Source organism: Geospiza fortis, unplaced genomic scaffold (assembly GCF_000277835.1).
Source record: "Geospiza fortis unplaced genomic scaffold, GeoFor_1.0 scaffold172, whole genome shotgun sequence".
NCBI classification, from domain to species: Eukaryota; Metazoa; Chordata; class Aves; order Passeriformes; family Thraupidae; genus Geospiza; species Geospiza fortis.
The window spans coordinates 11,084,295-11,093,647 of record NW_005054309.1 but is presented as its reverse complement, the minus strand read 5'-3'; the positions used below and the strand labels follow the sequence as shown (position 1 = coordinate 11,093,647).

Below are 9,353 nucleotides of genomic sequence, written 5' to 3'. Positions count from 1 at the left end.
GATCCCATCCCCACCCCGATCCCATCCCGATTCCATCCCGCCCCGATCCCAGTGCCGATCCCATCCCCACCCCGATCCCGTCCCGATGTAGCCCCGCTGCCCGCGTGGCTGAGGCAGGTGAGTCCCCGGCGGGCCGGGATCACTCCGGGCTGTGTCAGCTCTGCTGGGAAGCACTGGAAATGGGCCCCGTTTTCCCCCTCTGTGAAAAATCGCACCCTGCAGCTCCCACAGCAGCGTGTCTGTCTTGTTGTGGGCTTTCAGAACCATTGCTGCTCTGCCCAGCTCCAGCCCAGCTTGGGGGCAGTGCAGAGTGCCCTGTTTTTCACGGTTTTTAATGTCCCCTCTGCAGTTTGTGGTGACAGATTCCCCGCAGAGGTTTTGGGGATGAACATCAGTGTGCAGCATCATGGGGAGCACTTGCCAGTGGGGTACAGGCATTGTCCCGATGGCCTGGGCTGGCTGCAGCACTCCTTGTTCCCTGGACTGCCAGTTCTCTTCATCTCTTTAACATTTTGGTGTCAACTTCATTTAGCAAAACATGTATTTCTTTAAAATTTAATTCAAGTAATCTCCCCCATCTATTTCCCTCCAGTTACTCGTGTTCTCTGCTTACAAGAAAACACTTCAGGTGCATGAGGAAATGTTCCATGGAAATGAGATTAAATGAGGTTAAATATGATCAAAAGGAATGCATTATGATAGAGCTTTATACAACACTTGAGTGCAGTAGGACTCTGCTTTTTGAGCTCATAATAAGTTTCCAGGACCAAACAGAGCAGGTTTTCAGATTCAGAGTGTGTTGATGCAGTGTGCTAACAGGATCTGTTGGTGTCATGTTATCTGCAGCAGCTATGGGAGTTACACCTCTGCTAGCCAGACCTTCCTCCAGGCTTGGCAATCTGTCTGCTGCAGGGATGCCCAGGCTGGGTTTGAGGAGGCACCAGCCCGTCAGATGAAGCTCAGGAGCTCTGAGGAGCAGCAGCATCACCTGTGAGTACCATTGTGGCCACACCTGTGCACAGAAGGCAGGTATGCAGCTCCCCTGCTGCCACAGCAGGCAGGCAGCCCTCCCCTCAGCACGGAATCATGGAATGGCCTGGGCTGGAAGGGGCTTTAGAGCTCAGCTCATTCCAGCCCTGCCATGGGCAGGGACAGCTTCCACCATCCCTGCCCAGCCTGGCCTTGGACACTGCCAGGGATGGATGAGCCTCTCCTGAAGTGCTTTCAGCAGTTCCTGGATTCCACAGGTGGGAAAGGCAGTTTGCCTCTTAGGTGGCGTCCTCAAATGTGTGCTGAGGATGGTTCTTCAGCAAGAGTGGAGATCAGGGTTGGTTTCTTTGTAAAACAGGTTAAACCCACAAGGTCCCTGCCCATGGCTGTGGGGTGGAACTGGATGGGCTTTAAGGTCCCTCCCAACCCAAACCACTCTGTGATTCCAGTAGAAAACATCAGTAATTAATCAATGCTGCCAATCATGTGATTTTTTTTAAAGAGCATGCTTAGAGTTGTATAAAGTAGTTGGAAACTGTGGGGAAAATTAAGTTTAAGATGGTTTCAAGATTTAGATTAGTCATTATCTCTGCCCTTGCCCAGATTTCTTCCTTCCTCTCATCTGGGTAAATTTGTTTTGTGTTGTGGTGGGATGCAATTAAGTCTTTTTGTTCTTGGTTTGGCTTACATGGGAAGGATGCTGTCATTTTGGAATGAAATCTGCCCAGTGACCATCTGTCTCCCCACTAGGATGAAGCAGGACATTGATTTAGGCAGTGGAATGATGAAAGATTTTCTTGAAAAAACAAATGAGCACTTTGCTTTTTTAAAGCCCCTGGCACTGGCAAACTGTGGCTCCAGGCAGAACTCTGTGTACTGGAGCTCTATGAGAGCTTCATACCCTGAGTGTCACAGATGCTTCCCCAGAAATAAACAGGACCACCACTTTATTTATTTGACAATAAATTAAACAATTCCAGGCTTTGTTTAAGTGCCTAAATTTGCATCTTGGCTGCATCCTCATTCAGAAGCTGTTGGAAATGTGAGGCATCAAGGTCAGAGGAGCAATGGCTCCATAACCCAAAAGCAAAAGTTCTCTTGGTAATAGGAGAATGAATTCTGTTGTCTTTATAACTTAGTAATTAGGTTTCTTACCAAATTTCTTCTGAAGCACAGCAGCAATGGTAAGTATTCTGAAAATACATGGATTGTCTTCACTGCTCTCACTTTTTCTCCAAATTTATAGGTGGACTAAGCTGAAAAATTTAAATGAGGGCAGTGACGTTTCCTGGCAGGATTTGCTTTGTTTGTTTTATTGTTTCCACTTATGTGTGTATAGACTCAAAGCACCTTTGTGTCAGATTACTGCAATTTATGATGCAGGAAGGGATTTGTGTGCTGAGTTTGGGATCAGCTGATGGGGAATTGTTTAAATACAAAGGAAAACCTCCTTTGCATGAGCGTGACACGAGCTGAGCAGCTTCTCCCTGTGTGTGAGAACTGGGTGAGTGAGAGGCTTTCCAGTTCTCCTGTGTGCTGTGCTTTCCCTGAAACATTCTGTGGTGTCTGAGGTTTAAAATTGGAGCCATAATCTGGCTGTGTTATTTTCCAGACAAATCAGTCCCTCCATGTGGTTTGGAATCCCAGAATGATTCGTGTTGGAGGGGACCTTAAAGCTCAGCTCGTTCCAAGCCCTGCCATGGGCAGGGACACTTTCCACTGGAATGTAGCCCCCAAAAGAGGTGCCAATCGTTTCTAAAAGCTGGGAATTGCTGGATTTCTGTGGCATTTGCTGTCAGTGAAGGCAGCTCAGCGTGTAGCATATGTGACCCATTTTTTGATGTCTTGAAATGGTCTCATCTGCTCCAGTTTCCTTCTTTAGCATTTTTAAGGTTCTTGTGCCTGTGGACCACATGAATGAAATCATGTCTAGGAATAGATTCAGCCTTGCTCAGCATTTATTCTGGGAACACTTTGGAACTGGCCACTTTTGAAAAGCAGCATCAGAGGCACTGTCTGGAAAATAACCACAGCACAGAGGCAGTCAAGCAGTCGTTTCCATGGGGGACAGTGAGCTTGTGTCCCTTGAGCAGCAGCCCCACAGTGGCTGTCCGTGGTCCCACGCTGGCGATGTGCGAGGTGAGGTGAGGTGCAGTGGGATGATCCTGGTGCAGCTCAGCAGGCTGGGTCCCTGGCAGTGGGAGGGAGCAGGCAGATGGGATTTCTGAGGCAGGATGTGTCATCCTGGCACCCGCCCACGGCTGTGCTCCATCCCTCAGCAGTGTGGGATGGAGGGCTGGGGGTGCTGCTGCCACTTCCCACCTGTGTCTTCTCCAGCCTTCCCCACTCCTGCAGCCTCCAGCTTGGCAAGCACCTGGGCTAAGCCACAGGAACATTTTGGCCTGTGGTGTGTTGTCAGAAGAGCTGACCACCCCTGTGCTGAGTGCTCCTAAAATGCTAATACCTAAAGTAGGAAGGATGAGCTAAAGCTGAAGTGCCACGTGAGGAATGTTTGGCTGAGGGAATAGAAGGGGGTGTTACTGACTGCTTCATCTCCTGGAACAGTTTGGGATTCATGCATCCACAGAAAATTTGTGTTATCCAGCTGACCAGTCATGGCTCAACCTGAGCCTGGTTAGAAAAAATTCTACCAAGTTTATTTCCTAATTTTAAAAACCTCGGGAAATGGGAAAGACAAAAAGTCATGAACAGAATGAACACAGCAAGGCAGTATCCTGTACCCTTCAGGAATGCTGGATCCAGCAACACACAGATGGATGAATCCCAGGAATAAAGCATTTGTAGTGTGCTCCCACACAGAATTCTTGTGGAAAGAAATGTCCAAATCCAGATTCTCATTTGCAGAGCAGAGCATCTCCTACTCCCAGCGCTTCAGGCTGTTTCCAAGAACAGCTGCTGAACAGAGCAGGCATTTGGCTGTTTCTGCATCCATCCTAGGGCTGGTTTTATTTAGGTGTTCTGCAGCCTGGGCCCACCCAGCTGCTCCCTGAGCCTCACATTTTGGTTCTTCAGTTCCTGCATCTTACAAGAAAAAAGTGTTGTTGGATTTAGCATTGGTTTTGTCTGTTCTGGTTACTCAGTTTAAGGTTTTTACACTCCTGTTTCCCTCCTTGCTGTTGGAGTCTGCGGAGCCCGGGAGGAATTCAAATTTACAAGGCCTCTCCCTTTTCTCTTGTAAGGTTTGACCTTTTCCAGGGATATCTACCGAGATCTTCACTCACACCTTCAACTTCTCCAGGAGCAGCTCTTAGCTGGTTTTCAGATGTAAAACAGGCCAGTGCTGTTACCTTCCAGGCATCCTTTTGTTAATTTGATGGAATTTTGGGTTGGAGAATGAACTTTATTTGCATGTAGATAGTAAATTACCTGTTAGGAGCTAAGTGTTAATTACATTATTTATTTGAATGTAGATAGTGACCTGTCTGTGTGCTAGGTAGAACTAGCTGGTAATTTTAGAAAATAATTTGTGTTCAGTTGGCCAACACTGCATTGTAAAGGAACATTCCCATTTTGTTTAGTTTGAAAAGAAGTTGGCCTAAAGGAGAAGGACAAAACACTGCCATCCACACCTTACTGCCCACGTGGTGGCAGGATCCACCTGGGAAGTGTTCCAGAATCATCATTATCCTTAAAAAGTTTCCGAAGTTCAGTGGTGTTTTATGAATCAGTTTGTGTTTGTTAAGGATTGCTAAGCGTTGCTTTGGCCTTGAATAAATTTCCAGGGTTTATAAGGATTTAAGAGACTTCCACGAGAGGGTGCAGCAGTTCAACAAAATCCCATCTAAACCAGATGAGCCTGTCCCCACTGTGGGCATATTTTGACTAATTTAATGTATTAATTTGGGTATTTACATCAAGTTTCAAATCGGATGGGTGCTTCAGCAAATCAGTTCCATGTCCCAGAGTGTCCCTCCAGTCTGGTACTTTTTGGTGTCCAGTGTTACCTGGTCTCAGTCTATCCCTGATTCCCTGCAAATGCTCACTACATGCATTTTAAAAATAAAGTGTAGGAATTTTTTAAAATATTATTGTTTTAGTTTGGAAACATCGTTAATTTCCCCCTCAGACTGGTCCAGCTGCAGAAGGAAACTCCATCTAGGAGGCTGAGTTCTGGAGAAACTGCGGACCTGAGTGTGAGTGATAGAACAGAAAGAGAAAAAAGCTCTGTGCCAAATAACTTCTTGTTCCATGAGATAGTCAGGAGTGACCCAGCTCTCTGGTGCTGCTGTGCTGACATCCTGAAAGCACAGAGGTGGTGTCTGCTCATGGCCAAGGGTCAGGGTCCATTCCTCTGCCTGGGCCACTAAAATACCTCTGCAGAAATGATTAACTCCTGACAAATTTGCAGGAAAAGGACCCACCTTGGAAACATGTGTTCCCTGTCCAAATTCATTTATCCTAATCACTTCCTGAGATAAGATTATTTGATAGTGACATAACCAGAGGTGTGGTGATACCCATGTATAATACATGACAGATAAATGCTGTTTTCACCAGACTTGATATTCAGTAGGAGAAACAGCATGCTGTGCTTTCAAAACTTTTAATCACTAGTACAAGATGTTAAAAGATTGAGAATTTGAGACCAAAGAAATTACTTTGGTTACTGCCAGCTGCAAATGTAAAAGTTGGGTCTGAATTCAAACGGTTTCATTGATTAATTGGAACCACTCTAGTTTTGGGACTTTTCTTTTGAGCAGTGTAAAAAAGGAAAATATGAGGTTTACTAAAAAATCCCCAACACCCAGTGAATATGTAACCAGCAAGACAATTTTTGTTTCAAAGACTAGCACCACCTTCTTCCATTGACCTGCTCTAGATTATCATGTATAAACAGATAAGGTCTGGAGATTAATAGAATGAATGAACAGAGCGAAATGAATTAATAGAAATTCATTAAAAATGAATTTAATGAATAGAGAATTTCATCTTGACATGTTTTGATTGTGACATTTCTGCCTTCCTTGTCTTGAGGACCGACCAGAGCAGGGTGAGCCCAGTAGGTGTCAGTCCAGCCAAGGCTTCCTGAGTACAGCTGTGAATGAACTCTGCTGCCCTCCTGCCCCTTCCTTCCCATCAGTGAAACCTGGCTGGCATCATTTCCCATCACAGAGACACAGCCAGCACATCACAGCTTCCCTTGTCCCTCCTGTTAACTTTTAATTAATGTCCCTCCTGTTAACTTTGAATTAACGTCTGCATTGTTGACCTTTCCTTTCCCTGGGTGCTCTCCTCCCCTGGCCGGCTGGCAAAGGGTAGAGCTTGGGGTGGTGTTTGCAGGGGATTAGCGTTTGCCATCAAGCATTGGGATGGAAAAGCACAAGTGCAGGCACTGGGAGCTGCCCTGAGGAGAAGAATTTGGGAGCTCCACATGACCCAGCCTGGCTCAGAACCTTCCCTGCCCCATGGCCTGGGCTGAGCCCCAGCGTGGGCAGCAGGGGAGGGGAAATTCTGCCCCACTCAGGTGAGACCCCACCTGCAGAGCTGCCCCCAGATCTGGGGAACAACATCAGGAAGACATGGAGCTGCTGGAGAGAGGCCAGAGGAGGCCAAGGAGATGCTCTGGGGGCTGGAGCCCCTCTGGAGCCAGGCTTGGAGAGCTGGGGGTGCTCACCTGAAGAGGAGAAGCTCCAGGGAGAGCTCAGAGCCCCTGCAGGGCCTGAAGGGGCAGCTGTGGCTGCCCCTGGATCCCTGGCAGTGCCCAAGGCCAGGTTGGACATTGGGGCTGGGAGCACCTGGGGCAGTGGGAGGAGTCCCTGCCATGGCTGGGGTGGGAATGAGGTGAGATTTGAGGTCTTTGCCACCCAAACCATTCTATGATCCCTTTGTTAGTTGTCAGCACGGTGCTCTTTGTTGCCTTGTGTGAAACACTGGAAAGGACAATGAACTTTCCTGTGCTGGGATGTGTTCTAGGAAGTGAAGAATGTTCATTGTGCAAGAGTTGAGGTGGAAAAGGAGTTCTGTCATTAGAAAAAAATGTGTTGGAGCCTGAGAGCTTTGTTGTTTTATCACAAACATTTAAGTCAGATGTTTCCCCTCTTTTCATCAGCGAATCCAAGTGTGCATACTGATGATCCTGTATTTGCAAGTCAGAGTTGTAAATTGCTGTATTCAGCTGGGGCCGTTTACCATCTGAAAGAAATAATTAAAGCTTTCTTTCTCTTGCTTAAGATTTAAACATGTATTTAAAGATGAGATCATGCTTTCGTGGTGGTCAGAGTTTCTTTCTATATTTGTGTGGGGTGGCCTCAGAAATGGGTGTCCGAGGCTCTGGTGTGCTGTTTTCTTTAATTATATATTTGTTTGGGGAAAGATGGTTATTCCAGCCTCTGTCTTTGCCTGGCTCCATCCTCCCAGCCCCAGTGCAGCGGGAGCTGTGCCCATCCCAGTGTGCAGATCAGCCATATGTGCCTCTTATTTATAGCTCATGCGTGAAGGGAGCTATTCCAAAGTAGTAATTTCTGTTCTAGTGGTGGCACATAAATACAAGTGTGTGTGAGCAGCTCCTTCTCCCTGAACGAGGATGTGACACATCCCAATCACCCTGCTCGGGAACGCTCCAGTCCAGACAGACTGGGAGGCTCTGTCTGATGCTTCAGACACTCAAGAGCTCAATTAATTTATAGATGATAATTTGTTTTCAGCTCCTGCAGATACACATGCCACCTTTACTCAGCCTCTCTTGAGTCATTCTGTCTCGCTGCATTGAAGAGGGACTATTTACAAGGACATTGTGGGACAGGACAAGGGGGAATGGCTTCAAACTGACAAAGAGTAGGTTTAGATTGGATAGAATTCTGCCCTCTGAGGGTGGGGAGGCCCTGGCATGGAGAAGCTGTGGCTGCCCCATCCCTGGAAGTCCAAGGCCAGGTTGGATGGGGCTTGGAGCAGCCTGGGACAGTGGAAGGTGGGACTGGATGGTCTTTAAGGTCCTTCCCAACCCCAGAAAGTCTGTGATTCTATGGAGCTCCATTTCTGTAATTTGTTGGGGAAATGGCATGTCTTACCTGCACTCTAAATGCAGCTGTGCAATATTTTCCAACTGTGCTGTACAGTTTGTGCCACCTTAAAACAAGTTTCCTTCCAGCTGCCTTTGTTTTCTGTGTGTGTAATTTCATAAAGTCACTGGGCACAAGGAATGAAAGACTGGCTTTAGAAAGAAAACAAGAACACGAGTTGTGGGAGGGAGCCCAGAGTGATTTGGGATGGAAGGACCTTAAAGCTCATCTTGATCCAGCCCCTGCCCTGGGCAGGGACACCTTCCAAAGGTCAGGTTGCTCCAAGCCCCGTCCAACCTGGCCTTGGACGTTTCCAGGGAGTCACAGACTCTCCGGGCAGATGATACAATAGGTGTCATCAACACCAGCGTTGCATTCTGAAGTTATTGCCTCCTTTCTAAGTTATCTTATCTGGCCGTTACTAGTGCTGTGGATGCATCGGCTGTGGCTGGTGTCCGTGTGAGCGGCTGGCCGTGCCCCGCTGGGGTTTCTCCGGGAGCAGGCAGTGATTCAGCAGGGAAGCATGCCAGGCCGGCACGGACAGCTGAACCGGCCGTGCTCCCGCACACGTACAGCCAGACGGTGACAGCACGGGCACGGCTGGGACACGGGGAGGCTGGCTGCTCTTAACCAATCCCACCTATAAAACAATGTAAACAAACAAGAGCTGCCTCCAGTGCGTTATCACAGCGCGGCTTGGGTTGGGAAGAGACCTTAAAACCAGTCTCGTTCCACCTCCCTGCCATGGGCAGGGACACCTTCCGTAGACCAGGTTGCTCCAAGCCGCGTCCAGCCTGGCCTTGAGCACTTTCCGGGCTGGGGCAGGCATAGCCTCTCCGGGAAACCTGTTCCACTCCACGCTCGCTTTTCCGGAGTGTGTCACCGGCCGGAGCAGAGCCCCGATCGGGGCAGCGCCGTGCCAGGGGCTGCGTGTGGGTGCACCGAGTGAGTCAGGCTGACTTTGTTCCGGGACGGGCTCCCTGTTTGTCTCTTACTCATTAATTAGCGCGGCTGGAGAGCTCGGCGGCGCGGGGAGGCTCAGAGTGCCGTGCTCGCCTTCCGTGAGGACGGTGTGTTCCTCCGTGCTGCGTGACTGGAGCGCCCGGGCTGACACGGCTCGTTCCCGGCGCGGTCCCGGCCCGTCCCCGGCTCGCGTGCGAGCCCCACGCACGCAGCGCCGTGCTCGGGGACATCGCTCCCTCCCCGCCGGCCCGAAACGAAACGCTCGGTGCGTGATAAATGAAACGCGAAGGGGCCTCTCGTCCTATCGCTCTCGGGAACGGCCTCGGGCGGCGCTTTCGGTTCTGGCCGCTGACACCGGCGCGGGGCGCGCTGCAGCCTGGC

General features: G+C 49.0%; 1 protein-coding gene across 2 annotated transcripts in view; it reads left to right on the top strand.

Annotated features, from left to right (window-relative positions):
• Nucleotides 1-40: 40 nt before the first annotated feature.
• The window catches only part of TIPARP (TCDD inducible poly(ADP-ribose) polymerase), a 25,464-nt gene continuing 16,151 nt past the window's right edge, over nucleotides 41-9,353 (top strand). The window contains exons 1-2 of one of the 2 annotated variants that reach the window (XM_031055406.1): nucleotides 41-117; nucleotides 850-990. The gene's annotated coding sequence lies outside the window, so the exon portion shown is untranslated. Of the gene's footprint in view, nucleotides 118-846; nucleotides 991-9,353 lie in introns of both variants that reach the window. The other variant, XM_005419057.2, reaches the window with a different exon arrangement.